General features: G+C 39.5%; 1 protein-coding gene and 1 long non-coding RNA gene across 4 annotated transcripts in view; one reads left to right on the forward strand and one right to left on the reverse strand.

The window, feature by feature from the left end:
* Positions 1-1,186: 1,186 nt before the first annotated feature.
* Positions 1,187-8,625, reverse strand: LOC141735700 (uncharacterized). Its single transcript, XR_012584822.1, has 4 exons — positions 8,497-8,625; positions 7,092-7,199; positions 3,710-3,778; positions 1,187-1,834 (listed from the first exon to the last, which is right to left on the reverse strand). It is a non-coding gene; the product is annotated as an uncharacterized LOC141735700 (long non-coding RNA).
* A 229-nt stretch (positions 8,626-8,854) lies between these two features.
* KDM4C (lysine demethylase 4C) overlaps positions 8,855-22,403 on the forward strand; it is a 274,533-nt gene continuing 260,984 nt past the window's right edge. For 2 of the 3 annotated variants that reach the window (XR_012584902.1, XM_074569862.1), the window contains exon 1: positions 8,857-9,022. The gene's annotated coding sequence lies outside the window, so the exon portion shown is untranslated. Of the gene's footprint in view, positions 9,023-21,699; positions 21,790-22,403 lie in introns of all 3 variants that reach the window. The other variant, XM_074569863.1, reaches the window with a different exon arrangement.

The raw sequence follows: 22,403 nt of genomic DNA on the forward strand, positions 1-22,403 counted from the left end.
CTGGTCCTATAATTAATTCTATGATGTCCTAAGATTTTAATCCAGTTAAAAAAATTAGAAGCTATGCCGGCTATGCAAGCTGGCTATGCAAACCCAATAAAATGGGTTTGTCCCAAACCTAAAAAAAATTCTTCCTTCTTGTTTTAATATTCATCTTCACATTGTCATTATCCTGGGTTAGTCTTTTGTGCACATGAAACTCTCAAAACTCAGTGAAGTCACATGGGTGCTGCAGAGAAAATGGGCAGATATTGGGTTTAAAACTTCCTCTTCTCAAAATCTCTTCTCAGAGGGCAACTCCAGAGCTAACCCCACATTTTGCCAGGATTTTTTATATACATGACAGAGGTACTACCTTCTGCTTTGAATACATCCCACTGAGCGGCAAATGGGAATTTAGAGCTAAACTGGTACTCTGTCACATTTTGCACATTTGTGTGAAAAGGCAGAAACTGCAAGAGAATTAAGCTGATGAAAGACACCCATTTTTGTGGAATTTCTGACCCTTTATCTTTCCTTGGATGACCCCCGGATTAGAGCCATCACTGATGTCATTCAAGCTAAAAACCTTGGACTACTCTCTCTTAAAATGCCATCATTACCCTGGACAGATGTTTGAAAGTCCCTTTATGTCTTAAAAACCAGGCAGAATAAAAATAAAGAATGTGCTCTTCAGAAGTGTTATGTGTTGATATATGTCCTGTCAATATCCAGCAGATTAGTAAATATTCCACCACTGCACAGTGGTGGGGAAAAACAACAAAAAAACCCCAAGCGTCACCCTCCATCCCAATTTACTGTAAGTACAGAAACCTGTCCTATTGCAGTACTAAACTGGAACACGAGGTTCAAATCTCTTTTGAAGATTTTGAGATTTGAGATTCAAATCTCAAATCTCAAATTCAAAATCTCTTACCAGGATTGGGAGTTCACATAGGAAGGCAGAGTAATGTGATTGAAAGTAAGATAGGGAAAGGGTATACAGAAATAGACTAATAAAAAGCAATCAACATAAGAAGCTGAATTTTTAAAATGCTACAAAAACAGAAAGACCAGAAAAAAAGATTTTCAGGAGTGTTCATACACTTTTTTAAAAACTGCATTCACAATATACCCGCTTACTGGATGTGCTTCCCTTCATAACTTGTAAATCATATGTATCAGCCTGCAACTAGTATTTATTCCATGACTGATTTTAGTCTTTTCCATTTAACAAAGTCACTTTGTGCATTCTTAATAAAGTCAAAATACACCAAGATGAAAATAATACTCTACACACATCAGAAACTTTACTCATTTAATCCTTGTTTAATTCCAGTACAGCAAATGCTATTCTTCATTGTTTTATGGATAGAAAAAACACCATAAAAATTCAATTAAGTGTCAGACGAATGAAGTCAATAAGAATATTTTTGGATTTCCTCAGGTACTCTGATGTTGTAGGTACTATTATACTATTAATGGGATGGATAGCTGAGTCTAAGGACAACAAATGCTACATAAAATCATTGTGAGGACAAAAATGTATTAAGAGTGGCTTGTTTGATACGTTCCAAGATCTTCAATTCAAGGTTCTGAATTCATGTTGCTTCTCAGAGCTGTGAATTTCACTAAAGTGAAATGAAAAAAAAAAATATCCTTGTACAGAATTGTGTGGACTTCTAAACTGAAAATAAAGCAATAAAATTACAGAGTATCAAATTATAATTCAAGACTCGCCTGGATGCAGTCCTGAGTAATGAGCTCTAGGCAATCCTGCTTTAGCAGGGGAGTTGGACTAGATGATCTCTAGAGGGCCCTTCCAACTCTGAAGATTCTGTGATTCTGTGTGATTCTATAAAGTAAAAATTTATTTTAGTATTTAATTACATTACATCAACTCTGAAAATGACCAATCTTTAAAACTTCAAATGTAAGAAGATTGAACCATTTAATGTGAATTCTGACTGCTTACAAATCACAACTTATTTACTAAAGGATTCTGCATATGTAAGCTGAAGTTAGCTAAAAGTTTTACTGTTGAAACCGAATTAATTGATGTTTGAACCAAGATCTCAAAGGCAAAAAATTAGATTTCTGGCTTTGTGTTCCTTTGTTCTACAAATGCTAACCTTTTATGTCTTCCTGTAAGATAGTATAATATAGAATTTAAGTGAACAATTAGAAGTGTGGCAACTCCTGGTTCGTACAAATTGCATTTAATTTCCAGTTTCTTAAGAAATTTAAACCCAGAGCAAATATTAGAAAATAGTATCCTAAGGCATTGCTTTCAGCTGTATACGCTTGGTTAATTTTTTTCCTTTATACTTGTTCTGTGCGGTTAACTGAAGGTAAAGTTATTTCAGCTACCTCCATTATTACCACATAGAAGTGTTTTAAAGACAAAAGATGCTAGAATAAACAATGTAGGTGATAGGAGGAATGCTTTTTTTTTTTTTTTTAAGGAAGCTTTCTAAATTTCCACTTACAATCATGGGCGCACTAGATTTTCCTTCAGGCTCTTTTCTTGCTAGTCAACTTGTGGTAGAATTCAGGTCTATCACATTTTGGGGCTTTCTCAACTCAAAAAAGCTAAGTTTGATGACTGTTCCCTGAACCAGGCCAACAGATGCCTTTTTTTGATTGGAGAATGTTGCCAAAATGTTAGTTTCTGCACTGCTTTTGGAAAAAATACCATAGTTCATCCAAATCAATTTATCTTTGTGGTTTCAAATCACGTACAGCAATCACACAGGCTAAAACAGACTTTCTGCTCTTTCATGGTATCCTGCAGTCAGTACTTGCCCAGTTAGTGTCTAGTGTTTCCTCTCAGCTCCTCCGTTATCTTTCTTGGGCAGAGAAACACTCTTCAACACAACAGTGAAAAAACCTCTCTCATTCACCTGCCCAGTTAAAAAGGATAGAATGCATTTCTGGATGAGGGCTTTATAAAGGAACCAAATTAATTTTTCTCAGTTCAGCCCTCAAATCAGACAACTGCAAAGGACAGTGACGGTTAAATGCCACTCGTTTTGTCAGAGTCTGCGTGGATCCAATGGACAGTTCACGGAGGTTTAAATTTATGGTTTAAGTGCAAGCCATTAGATTACTGACAGAGGTAAACCTTATTGTCTTTCTGCTGTTGCAGTCTAAGTGGATTAGTCCTTTGTGTGGAAGAAAAGACATGTTAACTGCTTGTGGACAAAACAAACAGAAGATAAAGACTGCCATCTATCGCGTCCTGAAATAAAACACAGCTTCTGCATAGAGCAAAGGAACATGCTGCCAATCCAATGACGGAACAAAATCAACAAACAGGGCAGTAGTAAACAGGGCATAAGTAAACAGCCTCTCTTCTAGGGGCTGTTTAATGCACTAAAAGAGGATTCTTTTCTTATGGTTGTCCCGAGTTCAGTCCTCCAACCATCCCTATCCCTTTCCCAACAAAAAGATTTGGTTCCCCTAACACATAACTTAACTAAGGGGGATATGTCTTGGCTGTATGCCCAATTTATAAATTGAAAAACTTTCCTTTCCTGTATTTCAGTGGATATTGGCATCAATAAATCAAATTCATAGGTATAAAGTGCCTGGATGAGGTACTTAATCACAAGATGTATTTGCATCCTTTTTAGGGTAAGCTTACATACGTTAATTCTTTTATTTATTTACAGTGAAGGGAAAGAAAAAATTCTGCATTCTTTGCCCTTGTTTAAATATTCATCTTCACCTTGTCATTATCCGGCGATTGTCTTTTATACATATAAAACTCTTAAAGCTCAGTGAAGTCACATGGGTCCTGCAGAGAAAACGGACAGATATTGTGAAAAATTTGACCTAGAACACTATTAAAAATAGGTCAGACAACTCGCTGTACTGAAAGAAACACAACTTGACATGGAGGGCAGACAAGGTGGCCTGATTACATATTGCTAATTTTTCATCCCTGTCACACTACAAAACAATCAAGATTCTTGACCATCTGTCTGGTACTAGTGGAAACTAGCATTACATTTTTCATAAAACTGTCAGCAAGAACACGACCAAAGAAAAATCTAGTATTGCCAAATTATGCAAAGTTATTTAACCTTTGCTCTTAGATACTAATGAAACCTTTGACTGCTTTACAACTGAGCTGATCTGGCTAGGAGACCAGAACTTGGGTCTCTGAGACTTGATGCTTGAGTAGACTTGCAATGCACTATTGCCCAGCACAGCCCATGGGTATCCTTTAACTAGTATGGCATAATCTCTCTATTTTATCCTGACAATTTTTTAGGAAAATAGCTATTGGCTGAAAGGAACACCATCTGGATAGGTAAGGTTTTTCATGGAAGTAATCAATATTAAATACAATAAGGTTTCCTCTATGTTTAACATAAAATGTCAAGAATAAATATAATAAAAATAAATTACTTATGTGAATTCTCAACTCAGAAGCTCTATTTATGATTATCTAGTCTGGCCTTTGTGTCGAGGTTTATGCTGGGCTAGCTATTAAATGAACAACAGATGTTCTCTCCCCAGAAGGGGAATGGAGCGAGAACAAGGGGTTGGAAAAAACCCTACAACAGCTATAATGAAATATTAATAAAAAAAGATAATAATATTAATAAGAAAATAATGAAATATATACAAATATATTCAAAACCAATACTGACCTCCCAGGATGAGGCTTTGAGCAACCTGGTCTATTGGGAGGTGTCCCTGCCCAGGGCAAGGGGGTTGAAACTAAATTATCTTTAAGGTCCCTTCCAACCTGAATCATTCTATGATTCTGTGATCACATCACTGGAAAGCACTGGGACTGGACTCTGCGGCAGACACGAACTGGATTCAGGAACACATGAATTGGGATGAAAGGCAAACAAACAGACAGAGTCCTCCTCTGACACCTGCCATTGAAGAAAGAGGCTGATCCCTTGGATCCCTCAGCTTTTATGATGAGCATGATGCAGATGGGATGGAATATCCCATGGGTCAGTTTTGGGTCACCTGTCCTGTCTGCTTCTTCCCACAGGTGCGACCCTTCTACGCTCTTCTGCTTCCGACCCTCCAATGTGGGACATAACAAAGTTAGCTGACCTTGGTTGTTATAGAAGTAAGTATAAGCAAGAGCCTCTCTCCATACCATCCCTTGGTATTAACTACAAACATCAGACCTTAGCACTGCTAGAAGCAAACACTGTCTGAAAAACATACCCTTAATTTCAGACAACGCAGCCAGTTACAAGAGACTTAACTGAAAAGTAAAATTACTAAAAATTGGTTTTATTCTATCTCAAACCAGGACACCTTTCTAACAGGTGCAGAGATATTCCAGAAATTTCTATATCAAGCTAATAACCTCTGTCTGAGTTGGAGCACTCAAAATACTTTTGATCTGTATATAACAACATTAACAGAAGGAGGCTACCTACCAGCTATATCCCTGGGTAAACTAACTCCCCATTTTTACTGTTGCTGTTTTTACAGTACATCATTCACAGGTTAAATATGACTAACTTCATCTTCATGTCACTGAAATGTTTAACAGCTAGAAAGTTCCGTAAGTGAAAAAATTTCCAGAACACTAAGAGAGATTAATATTACTATCAACATTTTTAAGATGAAGACACAACGACAAAGATGTAAAATTCACAAAAGATACACAGTTCAAAAAAAAGTTATTTATCCTCTGTAGTCTGCACAACACATTTTTATAACACTGCTAAATTGCACACTATTAATTAAACATACAGGCTACAGAAGGTTTCGGCCAGGATTACATTTGAACAGCCAGCACTCATGTCCTGATTTATAACTCAATGCAGTATAACAGAAATTACATCAACGTGCACAATCTAGACAATATCAAGAGCATGGCAAAATCTGTCTCATTGCCAACAGCTTCTCTGCCTTGGGCTAGCAGCGCTTTGCTTCTGGTGTTTGCTGCCACCTCATGTGTCTTAAGAAGCATTGCAGTGGAATTCTACAAGAGAACTTTTTCTGCCTCAAAAGTAACCTTACTTTAGACAGCTATGCTACTCATGTTAAGCAGACATGTCACTTACTTAAGATTCTGAAAAGATTTCATAATATTCCTGCTACACAATATGGAAGTAACCTACATTCAAAACCATAAATGATATATTCTGCACCAATTTGGGTAAAATACTGTGCTGTGTCCAGTTTTTGGCTTTACAGTGTATCAAAAACATTGACATTCTTAAGTCTAGTGGAATGCCACAAGATTGTCAGAGGCTGGAGGATACGGTATATGAGTAGCGACTGAGGGAGCTGGGTTTGTTCAGCCTTAAGAGGACAAGGTTTCACAGTTATCTTATTGCTCCACCATTACCTAGTGTGAGGGCATAGAAAGATGGAGCCTACTTGGAAACACACAGTGATGAGACAAGACAAACATAAACTGCAATACGGGAAGTTCAGATGATATTAAGTAAATAAGTTTTCACCATGAGTAGTACAACACTGAAACAGGGACCTCGGGGTGTCACAGAGGACAAACTCGTAACTTAGACAGGAACTCCTCACACAGGAGTGGCTTCTAACTCTGCTGAGGGGCGTGAAAGAGAGAAGGTACTTACACTATCAGCCGAAAGGACATTTTTTGGTTAGAAGCTTGCGCTTCTTAAAACAGCAACTTAAAACAAAGGTGAGGGAACTTGGAGGTTACATCCTTTTTTCTTAGTGGCTGTGGTAACATGACCAAAGTTTTTGTTACTAGCCAACATTGACCTAAATGCATAGCCCAGAACATGAAAGACACGAACAAAGAGCAGAAGAGCTTCCTTAAACCTTAGTAAGAAAAAAATCCTTCATGCCAGCTAGAACATGTCAGCAAATTCACAGGTGCTTTGAGATGAACCCATTAAAGTAAAGAAGGCGATCAGTAAGTCCTGAAAGCACTGTGCTGGAGCAGTTTAATAAAGCTAAAACATTTATCTATTGACCATGCATAGCTACATAACTATTCTGAAGAAGGCCGGTGTCCTTACTTCCATTTAGCAAGCCAGACGTGCTAAGCTACTGCTTTGAAAAATGACATCAAGGCATAGTTTTCCATAGCCATACCACGATGAGGGTTAGGTTAATGTTTTCTGAGTACCCACCTGCACCCTGAGTCCATCACTTGGGAGAGCAGAGCCAGGGGCACGGAGAGGTGTACACAATACAGTAACACACTCCAGGCATGAAATGACCTCACAGAGACTTGTAACCTGAAAGAAGATCAGATGAGGAGAGGTGCTGACTCACTTCCAAGAGTCACTGCTGTACTTTCTCATCAAGTCCTCAGCATCAATCTTACAGATCATATTTGAAAACAATCCTAAATCATCAATCTTTTGCGCTTTATATTTGAATCAACATACATAGAACAAACCAAATGAGAAACTGCATTCAACAGCACTGTTTTCCTGTAAGCATTAAATAAACATTTTCTTCATACCCCCAAAGGCTCGAAGAAGAAAGAAAACAATGTTCTCTGTTTCTCCTACTTATATTCAGTGAAATAAAATCCCTTTCCTAAGGCAGATGATGCATATTAGACATTGCTGGAAATGGTGGTGCTGTACATTCAAAGATATGGTTGCATGAAGTTTTTTGGGTCTGAAGATATAGTATACACGGCACTATTATAATTTAATGTACAGTACTGTGTCCAAATGACAAAATAACATAACAGTCTCTGAGCACTGCAAAGTTATAGCATCAGATATGTTCCTTAAAAAAAATATATATTCTGTATTTTCAGGTTTCACTAGTATCGAAAAAAGTCTTTGGCCCTTAAAGATAAATTCAAATGTAAAGTAAAACTTCCTTTAACATAACAGGTATGGCTGAAGAAGCACATCTAAAGAGTACTTGTCCTTTAGTTATCTTTTGGTATTTTTTCACTTTCTTAAACATAGCAACCAGAAGCTAAAATGAAAGATAAAGAGATAAAGATCAGAGATTACTGATTAGTAAGAAAAAAATCAAAGCATATAACACAGTTAAAAACCAGACTGATTTATTTTAGCAGCAACCTGAACAGTCAAAATTACACCATACCGCAGCACTGCACAAACTAAATGCACAACACACAGCATTATGGGGCTTAGTCATTAAAAGTAATGCTGAAGTTCTGGAAACAACATCACTTTCATAGAGCGGTACTGACTGATAAGGGACGTGAGGGCGTAAAGGAGATTAGGATAACCAAGAGGACCTAGTGGCTTGCTGTGACAGATCGTGCAGACCATTCCTACGGACCAGCACGGTCTTGCGTGTTACGCATCGCTGAGGTTAACGGACCGCCTCTGTCCGTAAGCTTAGGGCTTCTGTTTTCCTCAGGTTATTGCCCGGCCGGTACAAGACGACGCCAGCCCTCCGTTCGAGAGCACGCATCGCTGAGGGGCGGCTGGGACAACAGGGGCAGGCTGGCGAGCCGCGGAGGCGGCACCCGCACCTCTTCCCCTCCGCCCCGTGGCCAGCTCCCCCAAGACTACAACCTTCCCCAGAGATACCACTCACCCCCGGCTGGAAAGGCGGCCAGTCCCAGCCTGGCCCACCCGGCGGGCGCTTGGCAGCAGAGCCCGCCCGCCCAAGCCACCTGCTCGCCGCTGCCGCCCCGCCTCACCCCCAGCGACCGTTAACGGCGCCAACCACCGCACCACTCCCACCCCTCACCCGCCCCCGCGCCAGGTGACCACCCTCCAGGCACGAGCGCTCCCACGTGACTGCCGCGTCACTCGACCCCCCGCACCTCCCCGCCTGGAAACACCCGCGCCACCGCCCGCTCTCGGCACGTGACGCGGGCGCCCCTCCTCCGTCACGTGTTCGCCCCCCCCCCCCCGCCCCCCCGCACCCGCCCGGGCCTCCGCGCTTCCCCGTGCGTGCGAGGGCTGCGCGCATGCGCAGGCGGCAGCTGTCATCGGCGCAGGGAGCTGGGCGTCCCGCGGGAACCGGCAGGAAAAAGACCCGAGGGGGAGCGGAGTTGCTGCCGTTCCCCCTCCCCCTCCTCAGTCCGCGGCTGCACGCGTAACCATCTCCCGGACAGGTGCGGGGCGAGCTCCGAGCCGGGCCGAGCGGCGGCGGGGAGGAGGCGTGGGGCGGCCTGCCGGATAGGGGAAGGCCGGGGCGGGCGAGGGGGTGAGGGAGCTGAGGCGGGGGGGAACGGGGTCGGGACGGGCCGTGGGGGCGACGGCGGCGGGGCAGTGTCTCGCCGGGCTGCCCGCGGCGGGACGGGCCGTAGGGGTCGGGTGCGAGGGGCGGAGCGGCCGCCGTGCCGCCCTGCAATCCCTCTCCCCCGCCGGGGTGCGTGAGGGGGGTCGGGAGGGGATCAGTGCCGGTGCTCGGCGTTGCGGAGCGGCGGCTGGGAGCGAGGTGGGGAAACGAAACCGGCAGGTGTCGGAGAAACGCGGCTCGTGTTCCCGTCTGCGTCCGGCGGTTCTGGGTCGGGGAGGTGGGTGGGAGCTCCCGAGAGGTCGGGCCGTTTCCCCCGGTGTCGGGAGCGAGTGGACGGGGGGAAACGCAGCCTTTCCCCTCTGCGCGTCGTTCCGGGCTTTGGTCAGGCTCGATGGACTTTCCGAACAGCCTGTTTTTTTCTTAGGAAGTGCGGCCGCGGCCATACGGCTCGTTCCTTTCTGCGCGTCGTTAAGGCGTTCCTGGGAGTTAACAGTTGTAAAGTGTTAGAAAAAGAGTTTAAAGCCGTCTTCTGATCAAAGTGCTCCGTTAAGCGCCGATTCCACGTGCGCCTGCCTGTGTTTAGAGTGCTCCACGCTTCCAGAGACAGTTTCGGGACCAGGGCTTGGTGCCATGTTAATAGTCTGCTGTTAATGAGCCGCCTCTTTTCTGCCATTGGTTTTAATTGGCAGTCTGAAATGAGAAGTGTATGCAAAATATTTTTTCTGCTAGGTTAACTGTGTTAGAAAACAATACTAGGTGTCCGTGTGTTTTTTAAAGATTTATACTAGCTCGGAGCATAAACAGCGTTTATTTTTTATATTAGTATCCTGCAGATTTGTGATTCTTTGCACTCGTTTCTGAGACATTAGCAACAGCAGCAACAGAAGTTACCCGGTGGCTACTAAACCAATAGTTTTTCAAGCTGAAACACTTTCCAGAAGAAAGAAATTTAGTGGCAGCCTAAGGCAGGCTATTTTTTGTCACCCTACAGTGTTTTTTTTTTTTTGTTCACATTCTTAATGAATGAAGAATGTAAAAATGACTGTGGAATAAAATTTGTCTTGGGCTTTACCCTTACTTTTCCCTGAACTGTGATAAGTAGCTGATGGTATTGCTTCACAAAAGTGCTTTACAAACACAAGAGAATGGAAGACACTGGCACGATTTGCTTTTCAGTACTTGAAATGAGGGTAAATAGACCCACTGCCAGTCATGCTTATCTTACTCTCAACTTTGAGTTGGAATGATGCTGGTGTTATTGATTGCTGGGAACTGATGGTTTTCTTTTAGCTAAATGCAGGTACAAATGCATATAAGAGGAATTACGTTTCTAGGGACTGACCCAGGAAACAGTATATCTGATCCCAATAAGCAGATGTGATTAAAGAGCTGTTGGATCAGAGTTAGAGCCCATGTATATAAGGGAAAAACCTTTAGTCAGTATTTAAAAAAAAAATAAATCTGATTTGATCTCTTTTTTTCATGGTAAATATGACAAAATAGAAAAAAAAATTCAAGTCCTGTAATTTTTAGTCCTTAATTATGGATGAGTATTGAGTACAGAATTTTGTATCTATTGGCCTGATTTTTAAACAAATCGAGTAAATGGTTCTGCACCAAATCTAAATGCACGATTATGACAGTAATGCATTCAAATCAGAAAATTATGTTGTCATGATTAGAATCTTCCTAAGCTATTATTAACAAGCACAGTAATGATTAAAAAAAATGGTGATTTCGTACCTAACTTTATTAAAAAATATTTGAGTAGATTTAGGACTTTCTCAGTTTAAACAGCTCTCGATTGGTCTACTACTTAGTTCTGCATTTAATTCACTTTGAATTCTTCAGGTTTTTTCTACAGTTGTCTTTTGCTGGGATATGTTTTGTCAGCGTGATGCTGAACAGAATGTGAATGGGGTATATGGTGGTGTCAGTTTAGGTCAAATTTGTTTTATGAAGGTGGCATTTTTATCCTTCTACCTCCCAACATCGATTGAAAAAACCCTAATACATTTTGAAACACATTTTTAGTATACATGGAGCTTCAAAGAGAGCATGTTTTACTGTAATTCTGCTAATACAAGATATTTTCAAGCTCTCTGAATGATCACACGAATGGTTCAAAAGATGATGTTCAGGAATGCTAAGACTTTAATACTTATCTAATACTTATCTAATAATACTTATCTAAGTAAAAAAAATCTCTATGGTCACTTGATAGCTTAATATTTCGTGTCTCAAAATGAACAAGTGATGTGTTGAGTGCTTCATTTTCGTTTAGATTCCTAGGCTGACTCGTGATTAAGATAATTTCAAGAAATGCAGTATTTTATACTTGGAAGACAGTAATTGTTGTGTAATCAAATTACATAATGAAGATGTTCATAACAGTTTGCTGATCCGAAGTCCAGAGTGTGTTTTAAACTCTTACTGTAGCTTTGGTATATAAAGAGTTAGAGTGTTCTTCAGGTTTTTTAGGTGGCATTGTATATCGTAATTCATTCTGTTGCAGGCTTGCATTTTTCTCCAACTTTATTACATCTGTTTAAAATTCTGGCGTTACGCATAGCAGGTAAGTTGTTAACTTTGTCCATGTGAATAGTCCTGCTACTGACTTACGCAAGCAGTCATTTTTATCCTTAATTCTGTTTACATCTAACATTTGCTATACAGTATATTTAGGTCAGTATACTTAAGACAGTGTACCCTGAAAACAGAGGACAATGTATGTAAACAACAGATTAGAAAAATTGTCAGCGTTTTTAATTCAAGATGTTAAAATTATAAGAGTTAAAATTCAAAACACATCTTTTGTGAAGATGAATATTGAAAAAATTTCAGTGTCTAATCAGTTTCACTTTCTGACTCTCAGACATGACAGGATACTTCGTTGACTGTTACAGATATTATAGGGGAGTTTCACAAACAAAATGTGTTCTAGTTCCTTTGTGACATTTTTGCCTGTAAAATGTAGAATCACTCGATTGAGGCTGTTTGATGTAGCTCAGTAGACCTATGATTTCCTGATGGTTTTTGTTTAAGAAAATTAAAATGCTAGTTATTAGCAGGTAGCATTTCTCTAACAAGACCTAGATAACTACTCCTATTCATGATAGATGCCATATGACAAAAATTACTGTGCTGGGGCAGGTTCTGTTTCATTTTTGCAGTTTATTTCTTTGCTTAAGACACAATTTATAAGTTGCTAAAGTTGTAAATGAATCTGTGCCTTTGGAGTTGAGTAAATTGTTTATAATTGTAAACCATTTTGAAAACATGAGGGCAATTTTGGTTTAGAACTAAAATTGGTGAAAAGTGTAGAAGTCTGTAAACTGCGCTATGAATGAAGGCATAGAAATAAAAGAGTTCAAGAAACTCCTTAAGTTTTAGGAATCAAACTCTTCATGTTTGGGTTTGATTTCAGATGGAAGTATTTGGAGAATTTGATTTGAATAAAAGATGCAAACATTTCAAAACTGAGATCAGTAAAAATATCTAAAATTTGAAATAATATTAGGTAATAATAGAGGAGAAATTTTTTTGTAACTAGTCTGTCACCTTTAGGATTGTAGATACGGCCTGTGTTTGACTTGGTGAAACTTCTAAGCTCACAATGTTCTTTTGTTGCCCCTGTGGAAACGTCTTTTGGATTTATTGATGTACAAATCTTTGCAGCTTCCTGCTGTACAAATATTAGCTATATATTTTACTTTTCACTGAACTTTTTGCATCACAAAGTAATATGACATGCTAGAGCTGCAAGTTCAACAGAAGCACAATGTTGGTTCTTTCTTCTTGCTCGTTTTTTCTGTTATAATGTTATGGATTAGAGCCATGTGGTTCTACTCATACCAGTCTGTGAGTTCATTTTAAGTGGTCTGCCTCTGGTATTAAATGGTATGCCATTTCAGTGGCCTGTGATCAGTTTTTGATTGAGGAGGCTTTTGGTTCCGTGAGCTGAGCAAATGATGCTTTCTTCACTGCTGTGATAATTGTAGCAGAGCCCAGAAGCGCAGAGTGACTACATGTGCTTCATGTAGTTTGCTTTAGTGTGTGTGCTTCCCATCATAACAGCAGAAAGACAAGACTCTTCCCTGGCTGCTAGGTATTGGGTCCGTGGTAATTTAGAATAAGGTGTAAGGGCAGGGGTATCGCGTTACGTCTTTGAATTACAATATCTTTTATGAGAGGGGAAATGCTTACTGTGAAGGTTAATAGTTGCTAGACCTTATCACAAGTGTAGAAATACAGCTTCAGGTGTGCCACAAGGAGTGTTAAGGGAGAAAAGTACATCTTTCTGTTTCTCAGGTTATAGAGGCTTATTTACAGTTTCTTTTGTCCTGTCCTTTTTCTGCATCTGATAAAGGATTTGCCATGTAATGGTGTCTTGTGAAAAATATTATAATTGTTGTTATAGCATATTGCTTAAATGTGTGTTTTGATAGCATATCACTTAAATGTGTGTTTTGATGTTAAGGAGTTGTGAAATCCAGGGTGTAAGAGTATCTTTTGGGAGGAGATCTGTAAAGGCAGTTAATAACGTGCCATACAGTTAGGGAGTTTTTTTGGGAAATGCGTATTAGCAGAAATGACAGACCTGGCAAAACTGTTTGAAAGTGCTTAATCAGGAAGCAGTTCACATCCACCACCTGCTGTTTGTATCGCCAGCAATATTATAGGCTGCATGAGCAAGGAGTATTTTTCTGAACTTTTAGGTGCTTGTAAATTAGCTTCTTAAACACTGAGATCTAGGCCAAACTGCTCTCTGGTCGCCATGGTCTACAACCAAATTTGAGGCTGTCGTTGCACCATTGTGTGAATTCATGGTTTACTTGCACGTTCGATAGTGCATACGGCTTTGGTACACCTTTCCCCTGACTAAAAGTAATTTGCTTGAACTAGAAAAGATCCAGAAATAGGATGCAATGATGATCAGAAGTATGGAATGGATTTTCTGTGAAGAGACTAGGAGTCTTCAGCTTAGAAAAGAGGTGACTGCAGGAGACCATGGTAGAGATCTGTAAGTCATATGTGTTCCGAAGGTAAATATGAACAGATAGGTAACTGTTCCCAGTCTGCTCATGAGATATCAGATGAAACTAAAAAGTGAAATAGTCAAAACATACAGAAGGAAATATATCACTTAGCATATTGTTGATTGTGGAATGCTTTATTGTGAAATGTTCTAGATACTAAAGGCCTACAAAGGTTCCAAATCATGGACAAAAAAAGCCATCAAAGTCCCCAAAATGCAATAATATAGAATCATAGAATTGTTTAGGTTGGAAGGAACCTTTACAGTCGTTGAGTCCAACCATTAATCTAACACTGCAAAGTCCACCACTAAACCACGTCCATAAGTACCATGTCGACCCGTCTTTTAAATACCTCAAAGGTTGATGACTGAACCACTTCCCTGGGCAGCCTGTTCCATTGTTTGATAACCCTTTCCCTGAAGAAATTTTTCCTAATATCCAATCTGAACCTCCCCTGGTGTAACTTGAGGCCACTTCATCTTGTCCTATCACTTCTTACTTGAGAGAAGAGACCTCCTTTCAGGTAGTTGTAGAGAGCGATAAGGTCTCCCCTGAGCTGCCTATTCTCTCCAGGCTAAACAACCCCAGTTCCCTCAGCCACTCCTCATAAGACTTGTGCTCGAGACCCTTCACTGGTTTTGTTGCTCTTCTTTGGATGTGCCCCAGCACCTCAATGTCTGTCTTGTGGTGAGGGGCCCAAAACTGAACACAGTATGGGAGGTGGGGCCTCACAGGGGTCCAGTCACTTCCCTTGTCCTGCTGGCCACTCTGTTCCTGACACAGACCAGGATGCTACTGGCCTTCTTGGCCACCTGGGCACACTGCTGGCTCATATTCAACTGGCAGTCGACCAACACCCCCAGGTCCTTTTCTGCCAGGCAGCTCTTTAGCCACTCCTCCCCAAACCTGTAGCGCTGCATGAGGTCGTTGTCACCCAAGTGCAGGACCCGTCATTTGGCCTTGTTGAACCTCATACCATTGGCCTCGGTCTGTTGATCCAGCCTGTCCAGATCCCTCTGTAGAGCCTTCCTACCCTCGAGCAGATCAACACTCCCAACCCAATTTGGTGTCATCTACAAACTTACCGAGGGTGCACCTGATCCCCTCGTCCAGATCAATGGTAAAGATATTAAACAGAACAGGCCCCAGTATTGAGCCCTGGGGAACACCACTTGTGACCGGCCACCAACTGGATTTAACTCCTTTTCACCACCACTCTTTGGGCCTGGCCAGACAGCCAGCTTTTTACCCAGCAAATTGTATACCCATCCAAGCCATGAGCAGCCAGTTTCTCCTGGAGAATGCTGTGGGAAATAGTGTCGAAGGCTTTACTAAAATCTAGGTAGACAACATTCACAGCCTTTCTCTCATCTACTAAGTGGGTCATCTTATCATAGAAGGAGATGAGGTTAGTCAGGCAGGACCTGCCTTTCCTAAAACCATGCTGACTGGGCCTGAGCGCCTGGTTGTCCTGCATGCATATCCTCTTTGTCTAAGGATTCCTTGATCTGTGCATTGCTGAAGACTGAGGTGGTGTTCTGGAAAGGTATAATTATAAGCTACCCCTATACTTACTTTTTCTGGATCTCTGCTGTTAGCATGTGTGGAAACTAGATAGGTCTGACATCTGACTTACTTTTTCTGAAGGCTGTTACATGCTGCTTCCAGCTAGGACTATGGATTCCACACCTGCGTTTTCATTAAAAAGAAAGTAAAAATTCTTGAAATAGGGGTTTCAAATAAATATGAGAAAATTACTTTTTTTTTCTTTTTTCCTTCTTCTGTTATTTCAAGACATTTTTGCATGCTGTGAGTCTGGTGTGGGAGAAGAATGCCTGTGGAATGAATTCAGGTCATCTTTTGATTCAATATTTATGGATTCAGAATAGTTCATTTTTATATTTTTTGAAATAATTGCTGTAAGGGTAGTACCAAGACATGTAAACACAAACTTGAAATGAAGTTTGTAAAACTGCTTAGCACTTCATAGTAAATTTGAGATGGTTTTAGGAGCTTCAGAATGTGGTTACCTATCCAGATTCCTGGTTTCTTAAGTTTTTATAATTGATTAAATAGTTTAATACTCCTAATGTTTTTAAACTTAATTGATTCTTCCGGATTACTGCTGGATGTCTGATGAATGCATGCCTAACCATGAGATTTGGCTTATAAATGCCTCATATCACAAATACGAAACATCGTGGCCCATGCATTTATTTTAACATTTAATATGATCAAATAACAAATAACATATTTGAAATTCTTGATAAATAGGATCTTTTTTCTTTTTCAGGTACATAAACTAGGCAGACATAATTTGCAGACACACTTATTGGTATTGAAGGAACAATTCAAACATAAGTATACAAAACCAGATCACATCGAGAATTAGCTATTTGCATGCTCAGTAATAGTTGGACATGCAAACTACGCTTTTATGTTTCCAATTACCTGAAAATCATTCCTGTAGCTAGTTATGGACTATGCACTATTGCAGTATCTAGCGTCTTTGAATTTGCTTTACAAACCACTGTAGGGAGTTGGATTATACCTACTTCCGGATGATGCTAAAAAACTTTCTCAGAATCTACCTGCATGTGTGATAAAAATAAATTACTGGATGAGTTTATGGAGTTTTTACTTATTTTGTGTTGCTGCTTAGACTATTATAGATTAAGATCTGGTTTTCTACTGCATGGTTGTACAGCCAGATCTGCGAGAGCTGGAAACAAAACTTCTTACCTTTTTTTTGCAAAACAGACTCTGCAGATAGGAGGTTCAGGAAAAAAAATCATAGTTGTCCTCAAGTTTGGTCAATAAAATGTTTTTATTGAATGATTCCGAAAAAATGGTGGCTAGTACTTTATAATGTGAATGCTATGTCTTGATTTTTAAATTGAGAACTTTTGTATCTGACAACTGTTTTCAAGTAGATTATTTTGTGTTTTCTTTCAGATAGGCCTCAAAAAAATGCTGTGGCTTTTTGTGCATGCCTTTCTCTAGATAAGTTTATTGTGTTCTTGCTAGTTATTTGAAGAAAGTTTCTCAGAGTGAACAAATTCTTCCTTGAATGTTTGTTGTCCTCTGGTTAGTGAGGGTGAAAATTTGCAAGAAAAGTAAAAGGGACAAATATGTATTTTAACTAATTTATCGGTGAGAATGGATGACCTTCAAAGATTTTTTTTTTTTTCCTTTTACATTCTGTCTTCCTTTTTTTTCTCATTTACTGGAGCTTGCTTTATGTGACTTGTTTAATTTAGGTTGCTGAGTAAAGGTTGTGGACATTGATACTTTATATATTGAAGACACAGAAAGAATAAAATAATCTCATCTTCCAAAGTATGAACACATTTATTTTATGACACAGGTGTGACATAAATGACCTATAGTTATTTGGTGCTTTTCCTTGTTAGCTAATCTTTTTTGTATAGCAGAGCAGATGTAGCAGGCAGTGTTTTTTCTCCTTTCTTGTTCATCAGTGCTTTCAGTAGAGGGGCCAAAGTGGGCATGGTTTGGCAGTCGAGATGCCTCCCGCAAAGCATCTTTGGAAGAAGTATCAAGTCTGTGTATGTTAAAGCCAGAAAGTTTTGGTTCCCTGCTGGTGAGGGGCGGAACTCATAAAGTATTTGTTAGTTCATTTTACACTAGAAGCAGGAAGTGGATAGCCTTCAGAGGAGATGTGACAGATCAGTACTAGGGCGGAGAGAGAATACTGAAAGTTGGTTTCATGTAGTGAGGACCACAGGTTTTTGTGCATTTTAACCAACAGCAGATTAAGATGTGCTGCTTTTCTGGTGTGTTTCATTCTGTTTTAAGAGAATATTTTCTAGTTGTGTGAGTCAGTGTCTTGCTTGAATTTGGTTAAACAAAATTGCTAGTTTGGATCAAACAAATGAAACTTGGAAGATGTTTTCCAATTCTGGAGTTGATATATTCTGTGTTCTTGTGAGAGTATAGAGGATTCTGCATGGAAGAACAGTGTTTAACAGGTAACTCTTCCACCAATAAATTATATTTAGTATCCTGCTAGCTTTAACAATATGGTAAGGTGTAGGCATTACGGAAGGCAGTCCACTGTTTTGACAGGGGAGGCTGGAAATTGTAGCAGCTTTATACTAATTTGGATAGTTGAGATTCAGTTGGCTGCAGTGGGCTATAGAGGTCCTTTCCTTTTCTTAGGATATAGGAGAAACAATCCTGTAGATTCTGCACTTACCAAAAAATTGTACAGAACAAAGTGTGTGATTGATCAAGCATGTAATATGGTACACTTCTGTTCTGTAGATGTCAGTAATTAACTCTTCCCATATCTGGCCTTAGTTATTAATGTCAAAGCATGTAGAAAGTTATTCTTTCTTCCTCTCTTTTCTGTTTTTTGTTTGTTTGTTTTTGCTTTTTCTTTTGCTTTGGCAGCCCCTGAGAAGTTTGTAGTCTTTTATCACCTTTTTGTTCTGGTGGTTAATGTACATATCAGAGGTTTTTTATGTTTGTACAAGCTATGCAGTTTAAATACTACAGGATTTGTTTAGAATCTGACTTCCCCTGTCATCATAATTGGTGAAATGTATTTGCAGCTTGGATTATGTAAATACTGGTAGCATTAATGAGATTTCATCTTGCTGTGAGTTATGTGAGCTTTTCTGGTGTTGTACTTTGACATTTTGAATCAGGTTCATTAGGATTCTCAAGCCACATACTGACATAGATGTAGATCGTTAAACTTTGCTGACCTCACATTTCCACTTCTGTAGTATTAAGACAAACCTAGCATTAATATACTCCTGGATGATGATTTAAAGGTCTTTTAATAAGGCCTGACAATGGCTATAAACTTTTTAAAAGTAGGATCAGATTCTTTAACTCAGTTGTTGGCTCTTTAGCTGGCAACTTTGGACAAGTTACGTGCTTGCGTTGTATCTAAATTTTGTGATGTTTAATCAGACATATTTCAAGACATAGACAAACTAGTTGGTCACCAAGAAATGAAAGCGTTATGGGCAGGCTTTGCAGTTTATTGGATCAGGTTCATAGCTTGAGCTTGTCTGACTAAAGCTTTCCCATGATTAGCTAAAAAGCTTCTTTCTTTCAGTGTTATGCAAAGTACTAATGCATGCTAATTTGAGTGGAGTGTATCTTCTCATTTATTCCCGTTACCGTTTGCTTTTCTAGATAGTCATGGACAACCTTGTCAACGTGCATTACTGTCTTCCAAGAGGGACAGAAAATGGCTGATTACAGTGTTGATATTAGGGATTTAAAATAACTGTAACATATCCCTGAATATATGTATTACTTGTCTTTCTAATTTATAATGTGCAGCCTAAATGGACATACTGCCCTTGTGTTTCTGTAACCTTGTATTTCCTAATGTCTTGCACATTTTCATTGTGTAGTAGTAAATAAAACCTCTGGAAGTTCTGTTTCTCAGCTTGTACAGCTCTGTAATACCACAAAATAGGTAGCTATGTATACACCTAAATGGAATAGTTAAGACAGTGATAGTGTGGTTACAGTGTGGATTTTACTTCAGAATGGCATCTTAGTATATATGTTCTTGTCTACAAAAGAGCCTCTGAAGGCCTCTTAACTCTTATACTGGCTTATGTTTTATGCTCTCTTGTTTTAGTGATTTGGTAGGGTATAACTGAGTTTTTGCATGTGAGAGAAAGAGGAAAAGTAGAAATTGGCGGGAGAAAATATGTAGGACTCTTGAATTCTACAAAGTCCTTGAGAGGATTACATAGTATGTTAAAACGAAATAGAATTGAATTTGAAGGCCAACATTTTCTGGTTGGTTTGTAGCATAGCTTTGTATTTTGTGGTAAATTTAAACCACCTATCTCAGTACTGGTGCTTACTGTTTTAGATTCGCATTTGTAATGAACATTACTGCAATAATACAATTGTTAAATGAATTTAAGAAGTCTTAACTGATAGATCATAGCTATAAGGGTATTAAATTACTAAGAAATCATAAAATGGGTAGCATCATCTAATAAGAAGTATGTGGACTTCTGGTATATTAAGTACTGCGTAGCCTTTATGATCTTTCTGCCTCCTAAACTATGGAGGTTATATGGTAGAATCTGCTCAAGGAATGTTCTTAGAAACATTGTGCTTATCAAAGAGCTGTTTTACCCAGTAATTTCATGAGAAGATGTCTTTTACTGAGGAAGAAGGGTAACACAGGAGCATGGACTTAAAAAAATAATCTAGTTAGTATCTTTACTTTGGTATGTTTTGCAAACAGGATTTTAGGAATCTATCAGCCAGGCAAGCATGCTGGCTTGTGTCAAAGTGGAAGTTAGCATGAGTTAATCACTATTTATTAGTTTGGTTAACAATCCTTAAATTAAGTAATTTATTCCTTCTGGCTAAGTGCTAGGGTATATTCAGTTCATTTAGTAATTACATGTTTGTTTGGTACATTGCTGTTTTTAAAGCAGCTCAGGTGTTAAAACTGGTATGTTTTGATGAGATGTCTTGGTTGAGAGGAATTTTTATGAAACTAATTTATGCAATAATTAGTTTGTTGTGCCTGTTTCTTGAAAACAGACACTAGCCAAAATCATCCTGCAGCTTTTCTCACAGCTGGACCACTTGTCTATGGCTATTTCTTGTCTCCTTACCCCTTTTCATAAGGAATGTAGGAAATCAGTTATCTTTCAGACTTATAACCCTTCACCTTAGACAAATTTAATTCCAAAACTTACGTAAGACAGACCTTCAGGTTTGGAGGAGCACGTACAGGCACTGTGCTTGCATTGTGTTTTGTGCTGATGGACAAAACTTGGATAAAGCTCTGATAAAAAGGTTGATATTAGATTTTGTTTTGAAAGTGTCTTTCTATATGAATGGTTTCATTTAATACATTTGCATAGAAACTGATTAAGCTAATTGGTAAATCAATTTATATAAATGCTTTTGGAAGTGGGCTTAATCTGTGATGTAGTGGAGGGTGATGTAGGTGATGTCTGGCACTGTGTGCATGTATGAGTTGGCAGAATTACTATTAATTCATAACTGTAACTTTGGCTTTGTGTGTTTAGCTGTGCAGCTGCGGTGTTTAACTTACAGCAGTAGGTAGGAATAGCTCAGAATCAGAGAACTGTGGAAGTTGGAAGGGACCTATGAAGATGGTCTGGTCCCGTCTCCCTTGCACAAAGCAGGCTCATCTGCAATGGATTGCTCAGGCAGTGTTGAACTGGCTTTTGAGTATCTCCAAGGATGGATGCTCCACAGGCTCTCTTGCCCTTGTTGACCTTCATTAAGTTCTTGTCAGCCTGTTTCTTCAGCCTGTCAGGGTCCCTCTGGATGGCAGCACAATCCTCTGGTGTATCAGCCGATCCTCCCAGTTTTGTTTTGTCTACAAATATCCTATTGAGTTAAGCAGAAATAGTTGCTCTGATTGGGCATAGATAAAATTACATATCTGAGAGATGTTGAAGTAGTGAGATAACAATTCAGTTATTGGTTAACTGAACATAATTCCAACCCTCTGTTGTTGCAGCATGCCCACCCCTGGTCCCCCGCCGTGTTAAAGTTAGTGCTTTAGGAATGCTTGGCTTGGTTTGGGAACGCTTGACTTGATACTAGACAGGTAAGTGGATAAAGCATACTTCTGAAAAGTTCCTCTCTATCCACTAAAGGAAAGAATATTAGTGATGCAAAAGACAAATTCTTAAGTGGATGCTGAAGGTTTGTTGTTTTTTTTTTTTTTTTTTTTCCCAAAAAAACACCAAATCAACCAAAGGATGAAACAACTCTTCTCCCTCTCTCTCTCTCTCTCTGTGCCCCTGCTTCCTTGCAAAGCGCCCCAGAACTGCACTGACAATGTTGGAGAATATTGCAAGAGTTGGAGGAAGGTTGTTAGTCTGTATGCTATGATGAAATAACTAACTGCCTGCTGGGAATCTTGTATAAAGTCAATGGGATGGGTTGAAAGGTGTAAAATGATGTATAATGAAGGACTATTAATTTTTTTCCCAGTGAAGAAATAGCAGAGAGTTTTGGTTTTTTAGAGGTGGTGTTTGTCTGTATGTGTATGTCTATTTCACTGATGTTTATACTTATTTAAGACATCTAAAGGTGAAAGCCTGTGTCCTGGTTTGACTTAAAACAGAATCAGTTTTCTTTCTGGTAATTTTACTTTTCAGTTAACCCTCTTCTAACTTTCTGAAATTAACTGCATATTTTTCAGACAGTGTCCACTTC

The sequence above is a fragment of the Larus michahellis genome, chromosome Z (genome assembly GCF_964199755.1).
Source record: "Larus michahellis chromosome Z, bLarMic1.1, whole genome shotgun sequence".
Classification (NCBI taxonomy): Eukaryota; Metazoa; Chordata; class Aves; order Charadriiformes; family Laridae; genus Larus; species Larus michahellis.